Source organism: Callospermophilus lateralis, unplaced genomic scaffold, assembly GCF_048772815.1.
Source record: "Callospermophilus lateralis isolate mCalLat2 unplaced genomic scaffold, mCalLat2.hap1 Scaffold_63, whole genome shotgun sequence".
Classification (NCBI taxonomy): Eukaryota; Metazoa; Chordata; class Mammalia; order Rodentia; family Sciuridae; genus Callospermophilus; species Callospermophilus lateralis.
Window position 1 is genome coordinate 329631 of NW_027514713.1, and position 27264 is coordinate 356894.

Genomic DNA, 27264 nt, shown 5'->3' on the forward strand with positions numbered 1-27264 from the left:
AACTGTCCATCTGAGAAAGTCAAATATGGCAGGTGCAGCTCGGAAGAACTCAGGAACAACACTAAACCATTTGTTTTACTTTGATGTCTATTCACCAAGACCCTGCTACACACCAGGAGTTGACTACCTACTTTTTGCTGTGGGAATGGCCATCCCCAGAGGCACCCGGGTAGCTTAGTGAAGTTGGGACCACACACCTGCCTTGAGGTCAGACTCCAGCATAAAGCCATAGAAATTACCACACCTCTGGCCTTCCAATGCCTCATCTGTAAAATTGGGATGCTGGAAGCCACAGGTACCTCTCAGCATCTCTGCAAGGATCAGGATCTTATGTGCAAAGAACTTACTGCAGACTCTGCCATGCAATATGTACCACACAGGCTTATGGTGATAGGTGATGGGGTCCAGGAACTGCCCCCTCAGAAGCCATTCCTGTCCACCTGCCACACTTCAGTCACCTTCAGTCCCACCCTGCCTCAGGGAAACACAGACCTGGAGAAAATCTCTCATGAATCATCAACAGCTCCTGCTCTGTGTCTCTCCATAAATAGGGTCCTTGGGAACAGTGCCACCTGCCCACACCCAGCGACTCAGCACCAGGGCTTCCCAGGGGAGGGGCACCCTGTGCGTTCCAGGCAGCTCAGGATGTGCCGGCTGTACTCCAGCTTCTGGGATTGACATGTGTGGCCAAAGCACAACATCTTTATGGAGAGAGACTGGTCTAAGAAGGAACTGTGCAATCACCCAAGCGAATCAGATTTTTCATCTTCTGGCCACAGTTGATTGACTCACAAAGATACAGGTGACCAGAACTTGTCAGGAATTGTTGAGCTCATTTGTCCTTCTACAAAGCACTGATTGCTCCAAGTATCCAGCACCTGCCAGAGACTAAAGCCAACAGAGGAACACAAAGGCAACAGATGGACATAGATCACTTTCTGGCCATATCTCTGAACACCTGGATCTAGCCAGCCCCGAGGCTATCCTTGAGCTTTTCAGTTATATGTGCCAGAAAATTCCCTTAAGCCACATTGGGTTGGGTTTATTCTATTTGAAATTGAAAGTTCACTAGCAAAAACAGTTAGGCACTGAAATTTTCACCACTCAGAAGACCAGACAAAATCCACCTGAGGTCCACAGAAGACACACACACAAGTGTATCCCCTGCAATTCAAGGTAAAATTTAAAAATAAATAAATAAATAAAACAGATGGTGAGTGGGTATTTATTGTTCCAATCATTTCTGTGAATACAGAGAGAAAATATTAAGTAAAGGGGATCCATGGAAATAGCCAGAGAGCCTCTCCTGTCAATATTTATCACAATAAGAATAAATATTAATAAACAAAGCTAAGATAGAAAAAATCAATTTATAGCTGCAAAGCAATATGATCTTTTACACAATTTAACTCATTTTGTGTCCAACCTGCTCTTTGTATAATGCTTGTTGACATAAACTTTCAAATGCTCAAGAAAGAACCACTTCATTGTGGTGATTCAAAGTAGTCCATGAGCCAGGGTGAAATGTTGTCACTTTTCTTTCTCTCACTCAAACACACTCGAGCTTTGCCCTGGTGCTCTAGGCACTCCTATCCTTGAAGAGCTGTCGGACACCTGGGTACTCACGCCACCGTGACACCTTCACAGCTCACCTACCATCTGTACTAAGATGGTCATCAGAACTGCACAGAACTTTCTTCCAAATACCAAATTCATAGGCAAAGGAACACCAACATTGCCTCCTAGAATTTCCAAGAAAAATAAAACAGCCCAAGCCAAACTCAAGATCAACCCACCCAAACAAAAACACAGAACTCCCCCTTCTGTGCCCTTTTAGAAATGACCACCAACCACTATGTGGACTTCACCAGCCACTGTAGTCTCAAGGTGCTGCTCACATCAAGTGACTGGCACCATAGAATGTGTGTGTCCCTATGCTCCCTGCCACTGTCCTCCCATGCATGTCCCCAGAAGCACCCAGGTTCCTAGCCACACCCCATGCAGCCTCAGGGTGGTCTGCTGGAGCTCAAGCCATCTTACCACACTCAAAATCACACTGGAGTCTTCTGCTTTGGGGCCTGTGCTATGCCCCTTCTGGCAGAACTACCTGGAAGCCAGTGTGAAGGGAGGCTGGACACAGAGGCAGGCTGATTTACATAGATAATAGGGCTCATCCCCCAGGAACTTGGCTCTGCTGGAACCTCTCATCTAACATCCTTCTTCCTGTAAATCACCCTGCTTCCTGATCATGGGTGCCTCTGGCCCACCTTTAGCTAAATCCCCCCACTGTGCTCTGTTCAGTGTGCACCAGTTGCTGCCTGCCTTTGCAAGGACACTCTAGGCCCTCTGAACCTTTCCCCCTCACACTTGGGGGCCCCTGGTTGTCTGGACTTTCACTGTCCATCCTTCAAGTCTCAAGGTGATGGTCCCTCCTCCAGAAAGCCCTCCCAGGGCATAAGATCAGGCTGTCTGCTGCTTCCATGAACTGCTTTCCTTCAGAGCACCCACCATGCTACATCCACCATGCATGCTTCATTAGTGTTTCCCCTCCTGGACTGCGAGTCGTCATCTTGCTAATTGTTGCACACCCTCCACTTGGTACCATGCCCTGCACACACTTGGTGCTCAGGATGCAATTATCAAATTAAACAACAAATGCCATGGGCCCCTGAGACTGACATATCTGGACTTTTTCCTGCTCAGAAGAGGTTGGCAAACTGCCGTTGAAGGCAAACTTCTCAGGTCTCCCAGCTTGGGGATGATGGCCCCCCTGCCACCCATGGCCTACAGCTGCTAATGAAAGATACGCCTTTTTGAAGTCTTATTAGAGCCAATGTTGCAAATCTGGGCACAAAGGCAGGTCAGGGAGAAGGGATGGAGGTTGTCTTCAGGGCCTCAGGACTGCATTCACTTGCCCTCCCATCCCATTTCTTACTGCCACCACTGAGGGCGGCTCAAGGCAGCCACCATGAAGGCTTCCAAGTGTTCTCACTTTACCTTACTTGCCCTTCAAAAAAACAGATGACTGAAGCAGAGAAACAATCCATATGCTCACAATCTCCCAGGGTTGATACAGAACCGGGCTGCAATAGGACCCTGCCAGGAGGACCCAGGAAGAGTCAACCAGCCAGGGCCACACAGCTGTGCACCCTCTTGGAGGTGAGATCTAGGCTTTGGTTTTACCCCTCTCTCTGTGACAGTTTATGAAAAGGCAGCTTACAGAAGGGCCAAAAACAGTGTCCCCAAGCCCTGACATCCAGGTTCAAAGCCTAGCTTTGCCCTGTTGGACCTGTGAACCTGAGGCTATTTATTCAGTCTCTCTGACCTCAATGTCCCTGTCTACAAGATGAGGACAAGCATGCAAATGTGGGTGGCACCCACCCCCAGGCACTGAATGAAAACATTCACACACACCTGAAGCACAGTACTTGCCTTGACTGTTGCAAATGTCTACGTGGCCCTCCTTCTGCTCTAGTGTAAATCTGCCTGTCCCCCAAAGGCACAAGTGGAAGACATTGGGAGTGGGGAACTACTGGGAGGCATTGGTACTCTTAGGATAGGAGGCCTGGTGGGAGGGAGTCCAGCATCAGGGGTGCCCTTGAGGGGAGAGATGGGTCCCAGCCCTTTACTCTTTCTCCTTTGTGCTCACAGCCATAAGGGCAACAGCTTTAATCCCTCACCAATCAGCACCACAGGTTCACAGCAACAAGCCCAATCCTTAGGATTGAAACCTCCAAAGCTGTGGGCTGAAATAAACCTTCTGACTCCATATGTTGAAATCATCTCAGGAATGTATCGCAGTTACAGAAAGCTGACTGACACACTTCCAACCATGTCCAGCTTCCTTATCCCCACTACATGCTTCCAGTCTTTCAGAGGGGTAGAAATCTCATTACACCCTGCCCCTAGCTCTGTCCCTGGGTGAAGAGGAAAGCCCAGAGCAGGCGTGTCTCCCAGGCCATAAACTCAGAAATCATTTTTGTAACTTTCTATTATTCAAATCAGTTTTGATTCTCAGCCCCTTTGGTCAGGCTAGTTTTTAAAATAAAGCTGGAAGAGATATCTTCTTAGATTTTCTGCATCCTCTTGGGGATCAAAGGCAGTGGGTAGTTCCGGAGTTCTGAGGCTGGACAAAGAGGAGAAAGAGAAGACCAATAGGACTTTTGTCATCTTCACACACAGGCCCTGCAGCCTCAGCACTATGCCTCCTGATCTTTCAGGTCAGCCATGGGTGAGAAGGGGGCTCTGATACTCACCTGACAGGCCAGAGGATTTTCTTAGGTCACTATGTCCCATTCCCAAAACCCTGGGAAGATCCAGTGCCTCCATGGGCCAGGCAGGTAGTGTAGAGCCTGGGAACCTGGTGATCACATTCACAAATCTCCAGTGCCTCCATGGGCCAGGCAGGTAGTGTAGAGACTGGAAACCTGGTGATCATATTCACAAATCTCGATCCAGAGGCTGCCCCTCTGAGTGGCATCAGGCCCCTTTCAACCTGGAGAGGAAGCAGCTCTCTGGCAACAGGACCTGCCATTCTCGTTTCGTTCACACCACTGGGCAGCAGAGCTGCAGCTGGGGCCCCCTCTACAGAGGTGGTCTCAGAGAAGCTCCTGCCCTTGTCCTTCTGACTATTCTCCAGGACAATTCTTCTCTATTTTTACAGTCTAAGGTATACCTCCTGAGACCACACTTGACAGAAAACTTTAATGGTGGATGGAAGGATGGATGGTGTAGGATGGATGGATAGATAAATGGGTGGATACAGGGATAAATGGTGGATGATGAATGGAAGGATGAATAGATGGATGGTAGATGGAAGGATGGATGAATGATAAATGGATGGTAGTTGAATGGATGGATAGAGTCAAACAGAAGGACAGACAGATGGAGATAGGTATTTCTCCATCTCAAGGATAAGCCTCTTAGAGTGATTATCATTTTTTACTCCAGACTTCCAATGTCCTACCTGATCCAGTCACAGCAGCTCCATGAATGACTACCTACAACAATGTTTGTGATATCTACAAACTAAGATTACAAATAAGATTATAAAAGCTATATCTGCTACTGCAGCCACAAAAGTTACCAACAGTAGCTTTCAGCCTAAAGTAGAAGAAAAGATCACTGAGGAATGGCACAGTGTGGTGGTTCTAATCTACATGGGGGCACACAAAGACCAAGGAAACCAAGCACCGGTTGACATTGCCTTGAGTGGCCTTCCTGCAAGGCCAAAGTCCATCATCTGCACACAGACCAGGCACCAAACAATTCTTAATTATTCAATAACCCAAAGAACCAATTTGGGTGCTCACATTCAAAACTTCTCTCTAAATGTTCAAGCCAAAAAAGCTCAGGACCCTCTTGCTTTGACAGTATCCACCCTATGCTCCAGATTCCTAAAATGTACACCACCACTTCTGATAGTCTTTAGACATAGCCTGCAAATACTGCCTGTAGAGAGAAATAAAATTTAAAGAAGCCTAAGGTCTCAGAGAGCTCAAGATGTGTTTCAAACAAGACCAATGTTGATCAAATAAATCATCACTCTTTCTGGTGCAAAGGCAAGCAGAATCTATTCATTTTCTCAAGTATGTCGGACATTTTTCATTAGTAGTCATTGCTACAACATTATTCTTTATACATACAATAATTCAATCTCAGTATGCCACTTTCCAGTATTCAAAAGTACCAACTACCCCAGTGCCTGTGCATGTGCTGACCACAGCTTGGTCTGGCCTTTCGTCCATTCCAGTCATCTAACCTTGCCTACTTCTTGCTGTGGATCCCTCTGCACTCTTGCTCTATTAAACATCAACAAGTACTTAAGCACCTGTTGGGCTCAGAAAATATGGACATCAAAAATAAAACAGAGTGAGCCCCTGTTCCTGAGGGGCTCACTCCCCACACATGGAGAACTGCAGTATTCTCAGCCCAGGACAGGTCAGCACACACGGCACTAGCCGACCCCACAGGCCCCTGGAATGCTGCCAGCAGGCCTGGCAGGGAAGGTCTGCTGCTTGTTTAGCCAAGCACACGTGGTAACTGGCCCATGAACCCTCCTTCTTGGAGAATATTCTAATGACGGCTTGCAATAGTATGTAGCTGTCACTGACAACTCAGAGCAAGGTATAAGAATTTCATAAAATAGAACCATCAGAAAGGACAAGCTCTGTCTTCTGGACTCCAAAGGAGGACAGACCACTAACTTAGGTCACAGCTAGTGTAGGTAGACAGAGGTGGTACTGGGTCCATGTCACCAACCCTTGGTGCTGGGTCACCTCTTTGTCTCAACTCCTGTGCTCCCCTCCCTCATGGTCCCTTTCTGATGCCCAGCCCACCTTTGCACACACGTGAGGGCCTTAGCTCCCTCCTTCCAGACAAAAGTTGTCCTGGCCACTTTAATTCCTGGCTATGTTTATTGATGACAAACCCCAGCCAACGACTGACACCATCTATCAGCCGGTAGCTTGGGGTTTCTAAGAATTGACTGCCACTCAACCCAACATGGCAAAGCCTCTAACTGAAGAGTGAACTGGTCTGTCATGCTGCCGCTGGTCAGAGATCTGAAGGGTGGTTGTATCCCCTTCACAGATGAGGTTCAGCAGAACAGAGAAGGTGATGTTCTCATCCAGGCTCAACAGGGACCTCTACAGGTTGTCCTGGGTCAGGTAGACTGCAATGCTGCAGATGCACTCTCAGGCAGAAGGCACCTGTGTGGGGCTGTCCTGGCCCAAGTGGATCTTGTCCTCCCACTCACCCTCCTCCTCTAGGGGATGCTGGACTGCCTCATTGGCCAGGTAGAAGCTGAAGGAGAGCTCCATGGCCATGCCCCCCAGCAGGGTCAGGATCTCTTCCTTGGGCTCCAGGTCCAGTTTGGAGCTAATCCACTCATGAAGCAGCTCCAGCTCAGCCATGCACAGTCAGGGGCCCCCCTGCAGCCAGCAGCTGGCCACCATCTCCCTGGACTCAAGAATGGCAAACATCTTGATGCAGGTTAGATCCTCAGCAGGGTCACTGTCATTCCAGCCCATGTGAGTGACATAGAACTGCACTTTGGGTCTGTTGGAGTGGATGGAGCTGTGGAAGATGTGGGACTTCACTTTGGGTCTGTTGGAGTGGATGGAGCTGTGGAAGATGTGGGACTTCACCTCCCAGTTGAAGGGAAACTTCTCCAAGTTACTGAAGGCCATGGGAATTAGCAGGAGCTCCATGGAGAACAGGCCATAGCTGGTGCTGACTGAAGGGGGCTCCAGGCTCTGTGGATCAAAAGGACTCCCCCTAGGCTGTAGGCAGGAGTTGCACCTGAGGTCTTGCTCAAGTAAGGAGTTGGAGATGTGCAAGCTGAAGGGGAGGAAGGTGGGCAGTGAGGAGAACCTCTGCAGGCCATTTATGGTGACTGGACCCTCGACCTCTGTGAGGAGGGCAGCAAAACAAGAGTGAGACCCAGTTACACTGTGTGAGAAGATGACCCAATGGAGTCCCTGCCTGCCACCCAGTGAGCCACCTGATGGCCACAGGGAAAGTCTTATAATTCCACAAAAATGTGTTCTTCAGGACCATCCCCAAAACCATGTGAAGTGGGAAGGAGCCCAGATGGTCACTGATTCCATGGCCCTGATGCACACAGCTGCCTCCTCAAAGGGAAAACGTTACTCCTCCAGATCTCAACCTCACAGAGAGAGCCCAACATCCAAGCATGGGGTCATCTTCATGGCTCATTACCCTGCAGACCAGACAGAACCCACCATGCCCATGATCCACATGGGGCCCACCCAGCTCTAGGACTTGGCAGCTCATGCTTCTCTCCTTTCCATAGGAGACAAAATTCAGATGCTGAGATATATCCAGAATCATTAAAAGAAGGGCAAATCTTTGGCTTCACACTTCTACTATTAGAAATTTCTCCTTCTGATTATTGGGGTGGCATGGAGTGTGTAAAAATTCCTCTACAAGGCCATTTGCTGCCTTGGCTAGAACTGTGAGCCAACTACCCTCCATGTTTCAGTATTCAGAGGCCCGTGTCTGGAAGGAAGTCTTGGCAGGTGGTACAGGAATTGTGGAAGTGATGGTCTGGACTAGAACATCTGCACACTCTCCAACCCCAGGTTCCTCTTCTCCACAGCCCACTCAGCACTGTCATCTCACCCTCTTCCCATCCTCTCCACTTGATGGGAATCTCCTCCCACCACAAGGCAGAGCAGGCTTCTTCCTCAGCCTGGAGGCGGTGACTTTAGCCCTCCTCTGAGCTTCTCTACTTGGCAGGGAACTGTCTACACAACTCCCCACTCTATAATCCATATACAGCCAAAGGAAATCTCTGGTAGGAGGACTGGAGGGAGGAGGCCATGAGAGCCACAGCATGTCACCCTTCCCCTCCCTGATTGTCCTATGCCTTCTGCTCTCACAGTGCTCCACCCTGGTCCCAGATTTCCCTAACAGTGACACTGGTGTCCTGCTTACTGCTGGGTCTCTGGTCTTTCCTAGTAGAAGTTAAACAAATGCTCATAGAATTCATGTCCACCAATTATGATTACAAGGTTTCTGTGCTTGAGAGAATAAATATACTGTGTTTGCTCTGAGTCTCTCTGGATTTTTCTCATTGTTGTGAACAGACACCATTTACACTAACATAGCCTTTGCCTCTTGCATTCTCATGCCATTCATTTCCTTCTGCAACATCATGTCACTGGGTTGCTAGTCTGGCAACCAGTTTTGCCAAGAAAGGTGCTGCAATTTTCATATAAAAAGGGATAATATCAATTAATAGGAGAAATACACTATTGAGGTGCCAGTCCACCTGGGTCCACACACCTGCCATGTCAGGAGACCATTACCATATTTCTGAGATGTGTAGTCTCAAAACTACTTTCCAAAAATGATAAAACTGAGCCACAGGGAAGTTCTCCAATCTGAACAAAGTCAAAGTCAGGATTCACACTTGTTCTTTCCACCTCCAAAACTTTCCAGTTCTGTCAATTCCCTGAGTTTCTCCTGGCCTGGTGGATCTACAGTGAAGGAGCTGGGACTCAGTGCTCAAGGCCAAGTTCATGAACCCTGCACTAGTCAGAAGGTTTCACTACTCTAAAATCACAGATGACTGTGTCCCCTATCCAAGGTGCCCACTGTCATCCTGGATCTCCAGGTCATTCAGGAAAATAGGTGCATCTGTCTCAGAGCATCTCAGCACAGCTGCTGGCAGAAGAGCCAGTGATGAGACCTTCAAGGCAAAAGTGAGTGTAGGAAAACGCTACTCCCTGGAAGCCCCCTGCAAATCTCAGAGCCTCAGGAGGAACAGCAGTGCAGCAACTTGAACCTTGGATGAAGGAGGCCAGCTGCAGGCCACCCTGCATTTGTGAATAGCCAACTCTGTGAGCAGGTTTCCCTTCCCCATGGCACCCAAGGCCAGGTCCTTCTATATCTCAGCCTTGGAAAAACTCATTACAAAAGCAAAAAGAGAAAAACTTCAAATAATCAACTACTGAATTTAAATGCTGCCAGTTTAAAAGATAAAATGGAAACAGATAAGTTTCTTCCTTTTCCAGCCACATGTAACACAAACTGGACAGAGAGAATGCAGGGCCACACCACAGTCCAGCATGGGTGCCAGTGCCTGTGGCTGGCAGGAAGGGTGATGCCTGCCTGCCTTTTTCCCATGACCAAACTTTTTGACTCTCAGGCTGGGTGGCCCTAGAAGCCAGCTGGGGCTCAACAGAAACAGAAAGAGGAGGAGAGAGGAAGGAGCTAGATGGAAGCAAACAGAACTAGACAGGAAGTAATCAGGAAGAAAAAGGGAAGAACATGTACTGATCCAGTACCCTGTGTCCTCTACTTGCAGGGCCTACATGAGGACAGATGGCAAAAGGAAAGGTGGCTCAGAGCCATGGCCCTAGCATTGCACATCAGAGATAAGAGGACATGTTTAGAGCAAAGAGTAAAAACTTAATAACACACACACAGTATCCAACAGAAGAGGAAACTGGGGCATGAAAGTCTTAAGTCATGCAACAAATAAATTGTGGTTTTGCGGCAGGAATCATGCAGACTCTAGAGTAGACATGATGGTGTTAAGGGGCATCTGAAGGGCAACCTCCAAGGCCAGACTTCTGAGACCAGAAGCAGGAACCCAGAATGCCAGAGCCCATCATAGTCTGTGCATGGAATCTGCCATCCTGGAAGACCCCTGGGTGTGCATCCATGGAGCTGTGGACAGAACAGAGGCGACCAGAGTCTGTAGAAGCTCCATGGGGGCGGCATGAGGGAGAGTGGGGGGTTTGTTTACTCATATTCAAGTTCAACAGACATGGACAGCAGGACAACTTGAATCAGTGATGGCACAATAGGATGAACTCCCACAGGCTCCCCCACAGAGGAAAACCCCAGAGGACACATCAGAGCTGCCTTGTTATTTAACAGGTCTCTCCTCTCACTGCAGGATGAGCTATGCCTTACACTCAGGGCCACAGACTACTCAAATGGTCTCCATGGGTCTTGAGTGTCCCTATGGTCCTCTGTTGATGCAAATGAACAACAGCAGGAAGACCACTTCTCTAAAAGTTCAAGGACCCTACTGGGCACATAGTAAGCACTTTGTGTATGCACATATAAATGAACATCAGGTCAGGGGGAGCCCATTCTGGCCACAGGTCCTGAAATGTGGAGCAGCAGATCCATTGACAGAGAGAAGGCAGGGACACACCACAGTCCAGCACTTTTTTGGAGTAAAGGGAAAGCAATAATAAAACCACCATCATCAACAAAGTATTGGTTTGAATATTTGATAGGCACTGAAACCATTATCATGATTATAGTAATTATTTGCATAATCATTATTACAGACCAAACACTGTTATGAGAACTTTACAGCATTAATGCTGTCAATCTCAACAGTCTTTCAGTTGTGAGGGATTGATTAGCATCCCATTTATAAATTAGGAGACAGAGTCAGAGAGGTTAAGTGACTTGCCCTCATTCACAACAATAGCCAGAGGAGGTAGTTGATCCAAATGGCTCAGATCCAGGTAGCCACTGTGTTCTGCTGCCAGAGGCCACTTGTTATACAGATTCTACACGGAAGGAGCCCAGTAAGTATGGCAGCGAGTTGTGAGTGTGGCTTTTAAGGGCCACATGTGGGTCATTGGCTGGACACTGTCCTGTGATGAAGCAGGAAACAAGGATGGGGTGCTCTCAGCAGTCCCTGGGTGCCAGGGCAGCCTCACCACAGAATGCAATAATCAAGTTGGGCTGATGCCTGCCCAGGCTGTAGCAGGAAGGACCAGAAGGCAGAGGGCAGCAGCAGGATGCAGTCAGGCAGCTGAGGGCTTCTGTGTGGCCTGGAATGGTGGACAAGTGACATCTTGACTAACCACAGACCACACCACACACTCTGGCCCCTGATGGCACTGAGGATTGGAGGAGACAGGCCACAGCCCAAGCCTCAGGTGCTTCACCAGCAATCACAGGAAAAGGCACTGTTTAAAAGAGAACCAAAAGCAGGTCTGTGCCCTAGTGTGATGGCCACCACTGCTATGTGCCAGAACCATCCAACCTACACCCACAGGACACATGGCCTCTGCCTCTGTGGTTGTGGGTGTCCCACAGCTTTACATTCAGTCTGGAGCCAAAAGGGGCTTTTCCTGTTACCTGATGTAAGCTGGGGCCTGGGAGCTGAGTATTCTGTGGCTGGATTCCACTGCTGGGAATCCAGGGAACTTGAACATTTTGCATCAAGTGCCCAGTTTCCACCCACTCCTGGTCACCAACATGAATGTCCATGGCTCTCCTCAGTCATTTCTGGGGTACATCTTGCCTTGATCATGAGGTTGTTGTCCCATGTGGCTAGACAACTGTATCTGTGGCTTTACTTTCCCCTTTTAGGTGATTCCTGGGGCTTTGATTTTTCCCTGAGTCCTGTCACCCAAGGGGCCCACCTGCTGGTCAGTCATCCAGCTTTCTTGATCTGCAGGTAAATTCTCACATGAATGCACTAGGGCTGAGGGCAGCACTGAGGACACAGCTACCACTAAAGTGCTGGGGACCATGTGGGGTTCCCTCTCCCAAGAAGTTATCACCCACAGCCCTGCAGAGCCCAGCTTTATGGGGGGAACAGGGACTCTGTAGAGGAAACCAAGTTAATACTTGGTGTCCTTATAAACAGAGGGACTATGAGGACACCAACACATGCAAGAAGACCGTGTTAGGACCCAGGAAGTGCAGCCCCCAGAAACCAAGTATGAGCCACAATAGGACCAGCCTGCCAACACCTCAATCTTGGACTTCCAGCCTCCAAACTCTGAAGAACAAATTTCTGTTGTGGAAGTCCTCCAGCCTGTGACCTTGGGGACAGCAGCCTTTGCAGGCTAATGGAGGGACTGCTGTTCTTTACTATATTCCTGTCAGCTGGACTAGCCTGTCTTCTGTCTTCCAAATCAATGTTAGAATCACGTGTCCAGTTGCCCAAGCCAAAACCCCCAGACAGCCCGCTGGAGGTGAGGCCTGCACATTGGGGTGGCAGTGCCCCTCAACTCCCTACCACAGGACCCCCATCAAGTATCTTATAGTTTCCTAGAAGGAGCAGATGTTCTCTTTCCATCCAACTACATAGCTCCATGTCACCTCTATAATGAAAGACCTGGAGCTCAGCATAAGCTGCAGCCTGACCACAGGTATCCCCCTGAAAGCACAGAGACACAGGAAGGAAGGGGGAGATCCAGGAGCAAAAGCTCAGAGATTTGGTGTATCCCCATAAGTATTTCAACATGTGCAAGAGAGGAAGCAGGTGGGTGAATGTTGGGGAGCAGGCAGCAGAGGCCACCTCAAGCTGTAACTTGGGGTTTGTGCAGAGTTCAGGGGCTGTGCTGCCACTGGCCTCCAGAAGTGTTCCTAACTCACTATGGCAAAATACCATGAGGTGAGGAGTGGGACATGGGGTTGACATCAAGCACTGTCTACATCCTGTAGATGAGAGCCCCCTCTCCAGGAAGAACCCATCCCAATGCCCACACCCTAACCAAAAGGCAAGATATTTGATATTTATCCCCAGTAGACATTCCAAAAAAAAAAGATAAATTATTCCCAAAGAACCCTTGAAATAACCCACTGAAAAATATGAGGTGTCCAACTGTGAATGCTTGTGCTCCATTCTTATTGAGATGGAGACAAAGCAGCCATTGTGTGACCATGAAGACCAGAATTAAATGATAAGAACACAAAGCAGGAAGTCAGAGGAGCAAGCCACAGCATGAGAAAAAAGATTCCTGCTTGGTTGAGCTTTGTGGCCTAAGATTCTGTTACTTATAGATAAATACTAACTGAAAAAAAGAAAAAAAAAACAGAAGGCAGGTAAATAAGCTAATCCTCATATTCATTTTTAATTTATAGCAACAGTTTTATATCAAATGCTTGAGGTAGGAGAGTAGCACATGTTCTATAGGTAATCACAGAAAACTGAAGACTTTGGAGAGGGAGATTGAGATCATGGTGCAATAGAAGGCTCTTATCTGTCTTTGAACATTTTCCCTAACCACTGTCTCCAGGTTTGGCTGAGGGTGAGTAGGTGGGTTCTGCAGGAACCTCAAGGCATAGACAGTCTTGTAAATAATACTGGATTCTGAGTGTAGAACAAAGAGAGTGAGGAGTCACGTCAGTCAGGGAGATTGCCACCTGTCAGGATTTATAAACACACAAACCCCTGCTCTGCAGAGCACTGATCAAAGCTCCACAGCTAGGGACCTAGCCAGCCTCTCCTGTTCTCAGGTGTGGCCGTAGGATTACTTCTGACCAATGAACTATGAGCCCAAGTGTCACACATCACTTGAAAGGCAGAATCAATTGCTGTCACATTCCACTAGGGACAAATTGCAGACACAGAGGCCCTAGAGTATGGCAAAGCCACTACCTAGAAGCAGCCTGGTTCCCTAATACCCACATGGAGGACCCTGCCTGCCATACATGCACACCCACATGGGATCTGAGCAAGAAGTCCTCTTAGGTAGTGCTGAGCCACAGGTGGAGCAGTCACAGCCATCAGTGAGAAACCACCACATGCCATCATGTGGTCTGGTCGCATGATGACACTCATATCAGGCCCCTACTAAAAAGACTAAAACCTGTCAGAGTCCAGCTCTACCAGGGTGTCTCAGGAGATGAACAGATGGTGAGGAGTCAGAAAAGGCAGCAGAGAAACAACACAGATACAAAAGTGAAGGTCCTGAATCCCAATCTTTACTTGTGAAGTTAATCATATGTACTTTTCATTTTGGCAGGCTCACAGTATTTTGTTATTACAAGACAGGAATCATTAATCAAAGAAACAAAATACTACATAGCTACGATTACATAAGAAGAATGTATCTTGGCTTATGCATAAGCAAGCATTTTTTCTTTCAGTTCACATTTTGCTTTGAGCTGTTTCTGCTTAGTTAGCTTTTAATAATAGTTAGAAATGTCCCAGACTATTGGCCTATACCTTCAGTATTCTTTCTTGACTTACTGACTAGAACCGGCACTGAGGTTATGACAAGTGGTTAACTAGATAGAGAGGCTACTAATTTAATCAAACAAGAGTAAGAGCACAAACCATTGTGCACAGGAACAAGAACAAGTTACCCAGTACCAAGCACTAATCTGTCTTTTTAACATTAATTTTTCTTCTCTAGATTTTAAATTAATTTCTCAAAAACTTCCTTGACTGTTTTTCCTACAGGGGGTTTTTTCATTAAACATTAACAATCTACATTCCACAGCTGAATCGTTGCATTTAGAGCAAACAGATTTATTCTTTAGAAATAGTTGCATTAATTGGGAAAGTCATATTTTTTCTTCATACTTAATGATCATATGAGAAGTTGCAACTATACTTATCAACAAGAATACAAAAACAAACCTCCCATTCCCAGAAACATTCTGCACTCCTCCAGAGGATGGACATCTTGCACCATCCACCTCAGTAGGGCCTTGCCTTTGCCAGAGTTAGGGGAGGGGTGCAGCAAAACCCTCTACACACTTCCTTCTCAATGCAAACTGTTTTGTTAGCAAGGAGAAAATAATGACAGAAACAATATAAAAAACTGCTGAGCCAATGTGAAGGATTTCTGGTGTATCCCAGTTGTAGAATGTGCATTATCAAATGGATTATATGGACCTCTTAGTGACAGTAATTTTGAGTTCCTATAGGCACTGTCAGCTGTTAAACAACAGGAAATTTTGATGACCTTGTTCTAATTTCTATTTCTATTTATTCTAAATTGAACACCTGGGAGGTTGTTTATATCAGAGAGAAAAATTCACTAAGTAATCCTGCCAGCTCTGCTGCCATCTGATGGGGAGGCAGCTGAGCTCAAGGGAGGCAGGGAGACACCTGGGCTGCAGCCAGACTGGTAGGTTATTTCTCAAGATGAGTCACTTCATCCCCACTGAGAATCAAATTCACTGTGTGTCAAGTGGGGTGTCAATTTCTATCACCTTCCAAGGCCACTCCATGAGGTAACCCAGCAATGTGGCACATTACAATGCAACTGAATGTACAGGAATGTCACTTAGAAAGCCCCTTGCCATTGGACTTCTCACTAATTCAAGTGAGACTTTCTTCATCAGTTCACTAGGGGAATAAAAGATGATTCCTTAAACACGAAGAACACTCAAACCATGTAAGTCTACACAAACCTGGGATAGAAGGGCAGATATATTTGTTGGCGAGTTTACAGCTTGGCTAAGCTTCAGGCCTGGCTGGATTCATCATTTAAACAAGGTGCATGTTCACAAATATCCTGGTGGATGCATGCAAAAGAAACTGTGTGCATCCATGGAGTGGGTTATCTGGCAATAAAGTAGAGCGTATGATGGACACCTATGATGACAAAGCTAAATCTCGAATACATTGTGCTGAGCAGAAGAGGGTGACCTCAAAAAGCTGCCTAATGTATATTCCCTTTAGTACTGCTCTTGAAAACTCAAAACTGCATGGGTGGAGAATGGGTTGGCTGTTGCAGGAGAGCAGGGCTGGGGAGGCTCTGGCTACAAAAAGTCAGAGCACAGAACAGGGGTGTGGGAATGAAGCTGCTGTGTGTCCTGTATTCTTCACTCAAATACACCAGAAAGTGTATTTGAGTAAAGAATAAAGTGATTTTTAAGATGCATCATCATCATCGCTCTTCACTATCGTCCATGAAGCTGACTTGATTCTCAACTTCCACATAAGTGTGGAACCAGCAACTCCAGGCTCACATTTTGCTTCCTTGAAATCTAAGTGGAAGTAAAGGGAAAACTTTCTGTTCCCCAAAGTCTCAGGAAAACTATTATCAGGGCTTCTCATTGGCTCTGAGGGCCATGTGCCCAATCCCTGGGCTAATCCCTATGGTCAGGAAATGACTTATTTTGATTGGCTCAGTCTTGGTCATCTGCCAATTTTTGAACCATCACTATGGCTAATAAATGGCTTCTTCTGATTGGCTCAGCCTGGAACATATGCCCATCCCTGTATCAATCACTATGATCAGGAAATTGTCTCTTCAGTTTGGCTCAACTGCATTCATGGTCCCTCCTCATTAGCCTGGAGATGGTGTCACCCTTAGCTGAAAATTTGGGAGGGCCCCCCAAAGCATCATCAAGATGCTATTTTGACAAGAAGACAAGGAGGTTCAAGGTACAGAACAACACAAAGTCCACTGTCTCTGGCTGCTCCTGTTTATCCTAAGTCCAGGCATGTTTTCCAGCCAATGCTGCTCGCAAAACCACTGGGGCTGCAAAGAGAAAGAAGAATTGCTGTGTCCAAAAAACATTTTAGCAGCTACCCTGTGGGAAAGTAGTGCCTTTGCAGTTTGATGATGCACTATACTTGAAAGACAAGTTGGAGATTCAGAACACAGGATCCAAAGCAAGCCAATCCCAACTGAAGCACTCCTTTGATGCTTCAAGATTGATATCAGAGGCAGTAACAGCACCAGCTCTGTGCCTGTGATCTGAGCATTCTCACAGGGCCTCCTGACCAGAAGGGAAAGTGCTGGGCCTAAACTCTGCTCATAGGGTTGCCACTTCTGAATTCTGAAGACTTTGACTTTGAACATGCTCTTTGGGAGTGACATCTGGTAGGAAAATGGGGCATGCCCACCAGCAGAAGAGCAGTGGGCCACATGCTTGCTGCTGATATCAAAATGATTACAAGAAAATGTGCTGCAACTATGATGAGAAAGTGGGGAATCCACTGCTTTGAGAAACCCTGCTGGCTGTTCAAACCAGAGCTTGCTCCAAATGAAGAGAAAAGGCAAAGATGTTCTACAAAATTGCAACAACCAAAGAACCCATCACATCCTTTACCACCCATGTTTCTTCCAGCATCAAAGCACTTTTGCTGAACATGGTCACACACGAGGAGAACAGAGACAGGGAAACCCCGAGCCATTAGCTTCCACTCATTCCCAACTCATTGGCCACTTATGGATATGAGGCTGGTGAGATGGGAACTTTTTGAGAAGTCAAATAAAATTGCTGAATGGGCTCAGGGAAGTACTTCTGTTGCTCCAGTGGGGACAAAATACCTGCACAGGCATGAGCTTCAGAGCAGGAATGGTGTAAATCTGAGGCACTTACATAAGAGTTAACTGCTATGACATTTGTATTGAAAGTTTATATTTCACACTTAAAATGAATGGGAAATATTATGCTATGATTTAGGGTTTTAATTTTTCTTATTTAGAATATCATTAAAGAGCAAATATAAATTCTATAACAGAGGAGAGAGACCCAGAAGGAGGGAAAGAATTTATATTCTCTCCTTTTAAAGGCATTTTTGTCATTGTTAAACAGAAGACTGCATTTCCTTGGGCTCTGAGTGCATGGGAATTACCCCAGGCATACATTCAGGCCACCATCCCCACTTTTCTCTGGACACCTTGTCCAGAAGATTAAAAAGCAGTCTCTGGGGACTCCATCAGACTCACAAAGTTGTTGTTCTTTTTCTTAACCTACTCAATAGTTTTTTAAAAATGAAATTGGTCACACAATATTTATATTTCTGGGTTTTCTGTAAAAATAAAATAAGCTTTGAGCCAGCTGGATAAATGCCCTGACCAGCAGCCACAGTTTGACAGCCTTGGTCACTGCACTTAACTAGTGCCTGCTCCATGAAGTTTGCCACAGGCCCCATCCCTCCCTGACACTCACCCCAGCTCTCTCATTCACATGTGTACCAGGCCTTTTCCTCCTGCCTTAAAGATGAGAACAGCACTGAGGACAGCAGACTGGAAGATGGATGCAAAATTTCAGGACCTGCATGAGTGGTGGCTGGAATCAGACACCTGTGATTCAGAAAGGTATTACCATGATTTTCCTCATGCAATGGGGGGAAGCATGTCCCTGTCTCATCTGGTCTGTGCTGTTGTAGCAGAATACTTAAGGGTGGGTGACTTATAAAGAAGAGAGATTTATTTCCTATGGTTCTGGAGGCTGAAAGTTCACAATGAGGATGCTGACAAATGGCAAGGACCTACATGCTCTGTCCCTCATAGGGAATGTGGAAGCGCAAGAGTGTACTCCCACACATGGGGACAGGGGACATGGTCAAAATCTTCCCTTTATCAGGAGCCCACCCCAGTGAGACCACATGAATCCATTGCTCAGGGGACAGCCCCTGTGGCCATCAAACCCCCAAAATTCCTTCCCTCAATGTAGTCACACTGGGGAACAAGTTTCCAACCCATGAATGCTGGGGATACATTCAAGCCCCAGCAGTTCCCCAAAGAGCTGTTTCCAAGTCCCAACCCCAGTTTCTGCAAATGTGACCTGATTTGGAAATAGGGTTTTCCCTATGTGTTTATGTTAAGGGTCTTGAGATGAGTCATCATAATGCCAATGACAGTGTCCTCATAAGAGAACTGACAGCATGCTTGAGACATACAGAGTCCCAAGAGTGCCTCAAGTGTAGATGGAGAGACCAAGAGGGACTGCAAGTGCTGCTGCCAACACCAGAGCCTGTCCCAGTCCTCTCCCTGAGCCTCAGAGGGAACCAATCCACCAACACCATAGTTCTGAATTTCTGGTCTCCAGAATATAAGAAAACCAGTTTCTGTTTTCTAAAGACACCAGCTTTCTGACAATTTGTCACAGGAGCCAGCAAATAGGGGAATAAAACACTCTCTCTAGCTGGAAGAACAGCCCTGCTTCAGCTTCCTGAGCTTCAAGGTCCCAGATGTGGGCTGCTGGCTTCCTCAGACATTGTGCTAAGTCCACCCTGCCTGGCGCCAGCAGCCCGAGAAAGCCCATCCGGCAGGCTGCTTACTGTCCCTTGCTCCATCTTGTTACAGATGCACAAAATGCACATCTTTGACTCGCAGGATTCACCTTGCACCCGGAGCACAACAGGAGACAGACCCTACTATATGACAAAGAGGAACATAAGTGACGCCCAAAACAGCTTTACTCCTGGGCCCTGACTGCGCCAGCACAGCAAACGCCTCCTGGGCTTGCTCTTGCCATTAGTGGCACCCCACCTTATGGGTTCAGCCCTCCATCAGCAGAGGGTGGAGTGCATGGATCCAAGGGGGACAGGCTGCACCATCACCCCATGTGAGTAGGAATGTCCCAAGCCATGCCATCTAGAAAAGGGAGGAGGTCAGCAGAAAGTCAAAGCAAGCCCTGGGCTCCTGATGGGTCATAGTGAGCCTGTGGCCAATGAGGAAAGCTTTGCAAAATGACCAGAACAGAAGAAGCCTCTGAGTTTATGTGCTTCAAGGCCAGCTGGTCCTTGTGGGCTTGAATTTGAGATGCAAGGTTCCTTGATGTAGAGCCCTAGGAGTCACCAAAGCAAGGCCTCTCTTGAAGGACCATGTCCTTCTTACCCCACCTCTTCCTGCCCTCTACTTGGGCCCTCACTGTGCTGTTCTCAGCAGTCTTTGATATATGGCATATACCCTGAAACAAAGCTGAACTCACTCCATGCACCATCACCTCCAAATACCTTAATGCCAGCTCTGGGAGATCAATGACTAAGTTCTCCCCATTTCACAGTAGAGGAAACTGACACTCAAGGGAACATAGCTCTTGTCTGAAACCACCAGGACCCAGTCAGGTCTTCAGCTTCTTCTGACTGATTCCCTTACCACAGTACCACCTGGCCAACCTGAACCTAGGGTCACCTTGATGGCCTGAGGAAAACCAGGACATCCTAGAGTCTCAGGTCCAGCAAGGAAATTGTAGAGCATCCAGCCCAGTGACTTAGAGGCCTATTTTTTAGCTATGCATATTTTCATTCAAACAAAACATTTTAAAATCTATACACAACACCTAAGATTAACAGGAGTTATGTGGGACACAGTGGCAACACATGTTCCAACCACCGACCTGGAAAACCTTCCTCATAAATGTGCTCCCTGTTGACCCCAGGGGACTTTAATTTTTGTCACATAGTAATGTCTCCTTATGTTGCTAAATATTCGTTTTTAGACTTTTGTGCTTCATATAAACAGCATTACCCTGTGTCTGTCTGTGATGGCCCTTTGTGCTCAACATTGTGCCTGTCAAATCACATCCATGGAGCCATCGCTGGACCTGCCCACTCTCTGCCTTTCACAGCTCCACTGGTGGGAATGCAGAAGGGGGCTCTTCTTCTGTAGGGTACTCAAATTGTTCCAGATTTAAGTGCCTGTCTGTGCCTCAGAAAGCAGTTCTCTTAGACCCTACCTAACCTTGCTCACACCTCCATCCCCACTTTCCCTGGAAATGGAGGGGTCCAGTCCTGGAAGCCATGCCTACCTCCCAGGTGGACACTGGGGCCAGTGGTGGGAGCCCATCATGGAAATACTTGCCAAAGTCTACCAACACAGAGATGATAGAACCACATCCAGAGCCTGTCTCCAAGTCCAGGGAAAGTCATGTGGGCAAGAGGTAATGCATGTGGTGGGAGATAATGCATCCCCCTCCCCACATGTGCTTCTTGCTTGTGCCTCTCTGCAAGTGCAGTGAATACACGTGTCCTGTGTTATGTTTTTGTCTTTTTTTTTTAATTGGTTGTTCAAAACCTTACAAATCTCGTGACATATCATATTCATACATTAGCATACATTAGCTTTAAGTGATTTATGAACTCCCATTTTACCCCAGATACAGATTGCAGAATCACATTGGTTACACATCACCATTTTTACATAATGCCATACTAGTAATTGTTGTATTCTGCTACCTTTCCTATCCTCTACTATCCCCCCTCCCCTCCCCTCCCATCTTCTCTCTCTACCCTATCTACTGTAATTCATTTCTCACCTTGTTTATTTTCCCATTCCATTCACCACCTCTTATATGTAATTTAGTATAACAATGAGGGTCTCCCTCCATTTTCATGCAATTCCCCTTTTCTCTCCCTTTCCCTCCCACCTCATGTCTCTGTTTAATGTTAATCCTTTCTTCCTGCTCATTCTCCCTGCTCTATTCTTAGTTGCTCTCATTATATCAAAGAAGACGTTTGGTATTTGTTTTTGAGGGATTGTCTAGCTTCACTAAGCATAATCTGCTCTAGTGCCATCCATTTCCCTGCAAATTCCATGATTTTGTCATTTTTTAGTGCTGCGTAATACTCCATGGTGTATAGATGCCACATTTTTTTAATCCATTCATCCATTGAAGAGCATCTGGGTTGGTTCCACAGTCTAGCTATTGTGAATTGTGCTGCTATGAATATTGATGTGGCAGTATCCCTGTAGTAGGCTCTTTTAAGGTCTTCAGGGAATAGTCCGAGAAGGGCAATAGCTGGATCAAATGGTGGTTCAATTCCCAGCTTTCCCAGGAATCTCCATAATGCTTTCCAAATTGGCCGAACCAATTTGCAGTCCCACCAGCAATGTACAAGAGTACCCTTTTCCCCACATCCTCGCCAGCACTTGTTGTTGTTTGACTTCATAATGGCTGCCAATCTTACTGGAGTGAGATGGTATCTTAGGGTGGTTTTGATTTGCATTTCTCTGACTGCTAGAGATGGTGAGCTTTTTTCATGAACTTGTTGATTGATTGTATGTCCTCCTCTGAGAAGTTTCTGTTCAGGTCCTTGGCTCATTTGTTGATTGGGTTATTTGTTATCTTATTGTCTAATTTTTTGAGTTCTTTGTATATTCTGGATATTAGGGCTCTATCTGAAGTGTGAGGAGTAAATATTTGTTCCCATGGTGTAGGCTCCCTATTTACCTCTCTTATTGTGTTATGTTTACACACCCAAGTCCAGCAGGGAGCCTCCTTCTGTGGATGCCCAAGGGGTGGTGCTCCAGATTCCTCCCCATTCACATGGCACATTCTGCCACATCCCTGTGTAGTACCAAACCCAAGGAATCCTCCCAACAACGACAGGTACTATTACTTGCTCCCTTTGATGTGGAAGCTGAGGCTCAGAGAGGGTAAGCAACCTGCAGAGTCACACAGCTGGGTGGAGTGGGGCCTGGACTTGAACCCAGGCAGTCTGGCAGGAGCCTGGACCCTCCCCTACACTCCAGTGGCCTCTGTGGTATGGTTTCCCACCACCCCAGGGGGCTCACCCTGAAAATAGAAACTCAGAGTCACTGAACAGCAGATATCATAGGCACAGCTGAAGGCATCAGCAGGCTGGATGGGTTCAAAAGAGTCGAGTGGCCTGGGAGCTGTGCCCCTCTGTACAAAACACACGTGTCTTCCTGGGCCAAAAGGACAGGCTGACACTACTCTGCCCCTTCAATAGGTTTTCAAAGTCATAAATTTAGCTATTCATGTGAAATCTTTTGCCATTAATTTTATCTTCTCAAATATTGTCCTGGGTGGGGATGCTGGCACTGACCTCTGATGAGAAGCCTGCTCTGCAGCTCATGCTGAAAAGTCCTCATGTCTCCAGCCCTCTGCCAGTCACACCAGGAACAAGGAGGAAGCCACAAGTCCTTTGCACTACCTGATCCCTCCATGGGTCTCTACATACAGTAGTTGGCTCCTTCTCATCACTCAGCTCCCAGCTGAAGGGCCACCTCCTCCAGGTGGCCTTTGCCCACCTCCTTTTAGGAAGCAGCCACATGGAGGCTGAGGAAGGTGTGCGGGGCTCTCTGTACTCTTTCTGTGATTTCTCTCCACATTTGACATTTGTTCAAAATAAAGGAGTTTTAAGAAGAAAAGAACCTTTAGCCTGGTGCATTGAGGAAAAGCAGGAAGGTTGGGATGATCAGGCTGGGAGAGAAGTTCAGAATCAGGCAGGAGGGGATGTACTAGGTTGGCCCGAGGAAGAAATCTGAGGTTTGATTTCTTCTCAAGGAGTCTTGAGCAGGAGCTACAAAGATCATGGGTGTTTTTCTACAGGACTGTCACCTAAAGGAGAAGCTAGATGTCCTCAAAACAACAGCAGAATCCAGAGAGGACCTGGAAAGGCAGTTTCCCCAAAGACAGAAAGAACAGAGAAGCCCCCAGAGCCTGGCAGAGAGAGGGTAGGGGGTCCTTCTGGAGATGACACTCTGCAGATTTTGGACCCAGGATAAACTAATGTTCCAAGACCATCTGAGCTCTCTGAGGGTTGACCCACTCAGAATATTCTATCTTGGTTAAAATAAGAGTATTTTACATTTTAAGAACACAGACTCCTGGCTTCTTCTGAGACATTAGTTCTAGTGGCCCGAGCTGGCCTTCACCCCAATGTGGCTACAACTGCTGGAAGGAAGACTGTATGTGGGATGATACCCCAGTCACCCCAGTCCCTATGACCCCCAAAAAACCAAGAGGCAAGTGAGCCCAAATCTGTGCTCAAGTCCTAGTTCTTCTGCTTCTTGGCTGGATAACCTTTGTCAAGTTATTCCATCTTCCTGGGCCTATTTTCTATGTTCACTGGAGCTCCGTGAGGCTGCATGTGTGAGTTGGGACACACACCAATGCTCAGAGCCACAGCTGCTAAATAGCAACTAGGGGCTTGTTACTCAACTCCCCCCAGGTGAACAACTCAGCAGCTGGTTTTTCAGGATGGCCATTTCCAGTCCTCCAAACTGTCCAGCCTGTCAGCTGCAAGGTAACTGTGAAGGGATGAGCCTTCAGCCCAAGAGAACCCTCTTGAGCCCATCTGAGGGAAAGAGGATAGAAGAACCCAGAACTGAGCAACAAAGACACCCAGCCTACAAGGGCTTCTTGGAATGTTCCCCCACTCCATGGCCCACCATGTTGTCTCCCCTAAGGGGCCAACATCCAGAAGGCATTCAAGCCACCAGAGCTACTGGAAGCAAACACGACATTGCTTGTGTAATTTTTAGTACAATCTCTGAAAGAACAGACTAGGCAACCCAGATAGTCATTATCACCAAGAAAGAAAGCTCTTGGCTTCACCTTGTGATGACTAATTTGAGCTGGAAAAAAGACCTTTGTGCCTGCCTGGCTGGGTTTGCCACGTGGAGAAGGGTTCTGGCTTTTCAGGGTACTCCGCATGAGCTCTGGTGACTCACCCTCCTGTAGGAAGACACCAAGAGCCCCTTCAGAGTCTGCCCAATGGGCACCTATACTCTGCAGAGCAAGGTATCTGTGGGAAAGCCCTGTACACCACCTTCAGGGGCCCCAGGTGTAACTTGTTCCATTACCTCACCCTCACGCAGAAGTCAGCTCCATCTTCAGAACCAGATTTGTGAGCCAGGATGATGGTCAGGCTGCCAGTGTAGCTCCAGCAAGGCCTCCAATTACTGCTGCAGCTGTCTCTGCTAATTCCTGTCAAAATATACAGGTCCTGTGAAGGAAGACTGTGTTAATGTCTCCAGAGGGCCCAACAGGACTTTAAGACTGGCTAGGCATGGTGCACCTGGCCTTGATTTCTCCCCACAGCCATATTCAGCATATACCACCCAGCAGCGGGCATATGAGAACAAATACAGAAAGGTGTGCCCTGGTTCCAGGGGGAATTAGTCCCATTCAACTGGTATTAACTGAAAGCCGCCAGGTGCTTTGACACAGAGACATGAGGAGATGCTCAACAGAGAGGACCACTTTGGTGGCACAACGACCCCCTGCAAAATGACAATACCCTTGGTCAAAAATTGTTAAGCACTTAATGACAAAATTACATTCTTATATGTAAATGAATATACCACATAAAACCCAAAATTCTAACACAATTAAAACCCCGCAAAGTATCCCTGACTGTGTGGTGGCAAGGTGTGACTGAAGCCAGACCTCAGCACCAACATGCAGATTTTGTAGACTCAACTTTAAGACACTTTTAATACTGAAATGCAGACAGCTTACCCATCACCGAGTGCAGGGTACAGCTCCTTGGTCAACAGACACTCGTGACCAGATAGCTGTCAGGTCAATGTTAAGCCAGGATTCTTTTTCATAGTTATAACTAATCTGTGCTTGGGCTTGAATTTTAATGCAATTAATTAAAAAATCCCAATGATAATTCTTCACTGAACTAGAAAATCAATCATGAAATTTACTTGCAAAAATAAGAGACTCAGAATAGTAAAAGCAACACACAGCAAGACAAGTGAAGTGGAACACATCATAATAGTTTAGCTTAAACTGTACTACAGAGCCACAGTAACACAATTAGCATTGTATCAGCACCAAAACAGATGCATACACCAATGAGTGGTACAGAATAGAAGACACAGAGACAATCTCACAAAAACACAGTTATCTCATGCTAGACAAAGGTGCCAAAAACTACATTGGAGTAAAGAAAGCCTATTCTACAAATGGTGCAGGGAAAATTGGAAAGCCACATATAACAAAAAGGAAGTAAAAACCCCTCTCTTACTCTGCATGAAACTCAGCACAAAATAGGTCAAAGACATCGGTACTAGAACAGAGACCCTGTGCCTAATAGGAAAAAAAAAAAAATAGGCCCAAATCTTTACCATGTCAGCTTAAGATTTGACTTCCTTAATGAGACTTCTACATTCCAAGAAGTAAAATCAAGAATCAATAAATGGGATAAATTCAAACTAAAAAGCATGCTCTCAGGAAAGGAAATAATGAATAATGTGAAAAGAGAGCCTAAAGAATGAGAGAAAATCTTCACCACATGCACCGCAGGTAGAGCATTAATCTTCAGGTTATATACAGAACTCAAAAACTTAACACTAGAAAAACAAATAACCAAATCAATAAATGGGCTAAAGACCTGAACAGACACTTCATAGAAGAAGCAATAAAACTGACCCACAAATACATGAAAAAACTGATCAACATACATGGCAATTAGAGGAAAGCAAATCAAAACTTCTGTAAGATTTTATCCCATCCCAACCACCAAAGCAATTATCAAGAAGACAATTATCAAGTAACAATAAATGTTGGCAAGGATGTGTGGAAAAGGATGCATGCACATATTGCTTGTGAAAGTGCAAATTCCTGTAACCATTATTGAAAGCAGTATGGAGATTTCTCAAAAAACTTGGAATGAAAACAATGTTTGACACAGTTATTCCACTATTAAATTTAAACCCAAAAGACTTAAAATCAACATATTCCAGTTACACAGCCACAACAATGTTTATAGCAGCTCAATGCATAATAGCTAAACTATGGAACTAACCTAGGTGACTTTTAACAGATTAATGAATAAAGAATCTGTGGTGTGTCGAAGTATATATAAAAATATATACATATACATATGTGTGTATATACATATATATGTATGTGTGTGTGTGTGTGTGTGTGTGTATATATATATATATATATATATATATATATATATATATATATACATATACATATATATGATGGAATACTACTCATCCTTAAAAAGAATGAAATTATTACATTGGTGGTAAATGGACAAAGCTGGGGAATATCATGCTAAGTGATATTAGCATGAGCCCAAAAAACCAAAGGTGGAAAGTTTTCCCTGATATGAATAAGCTAATCACAGTTGGGGGGGCTAGGGAAGAATAGAGTTACTTTAGATTTGGTAGAGGTGTGAAGGGAAGTTCAGGGGTATGGCAGGTAGAATGGATAATAGAATGAATCAGACATTATCATCCTATATACATATATGACTATATGACTGATGTGATTCTAGATCATGTACAACCTGAAGGATGAGAAATTATACTCCATATATGATATGTCAAAGTGCATTCTGCTGTCAGGTAGAATTAGAACAAATCTTTTAAAAGTAGATTAAAAAATGATAACATGGGCTGGGGTTGTTGCTCGGTGGTAGAGTGCTTGCCTAGCAAATGCAGAGCCCTGGGTTTGATCCTCAGCACCACATCAAAATAAAATAAATATATATTGTGCACATCTACAACTAAAACAAAATATTTAAAACAAGGATACCAATCTGCAGGAAAAACA

The 27264-nt window shown here is 46.1% G+C and overlaps 1 pseudogene; it reads right to left on the bottom strand.

Moving 5' to 3' along the window:
- LOC143389529 (transmembrane protein 132B-like) overlaps positions 1-27264 on the bottom strand; it is a 61973-nt pseudogene that overhangs the window by 19549 nt on the left and 15160 nt on the right.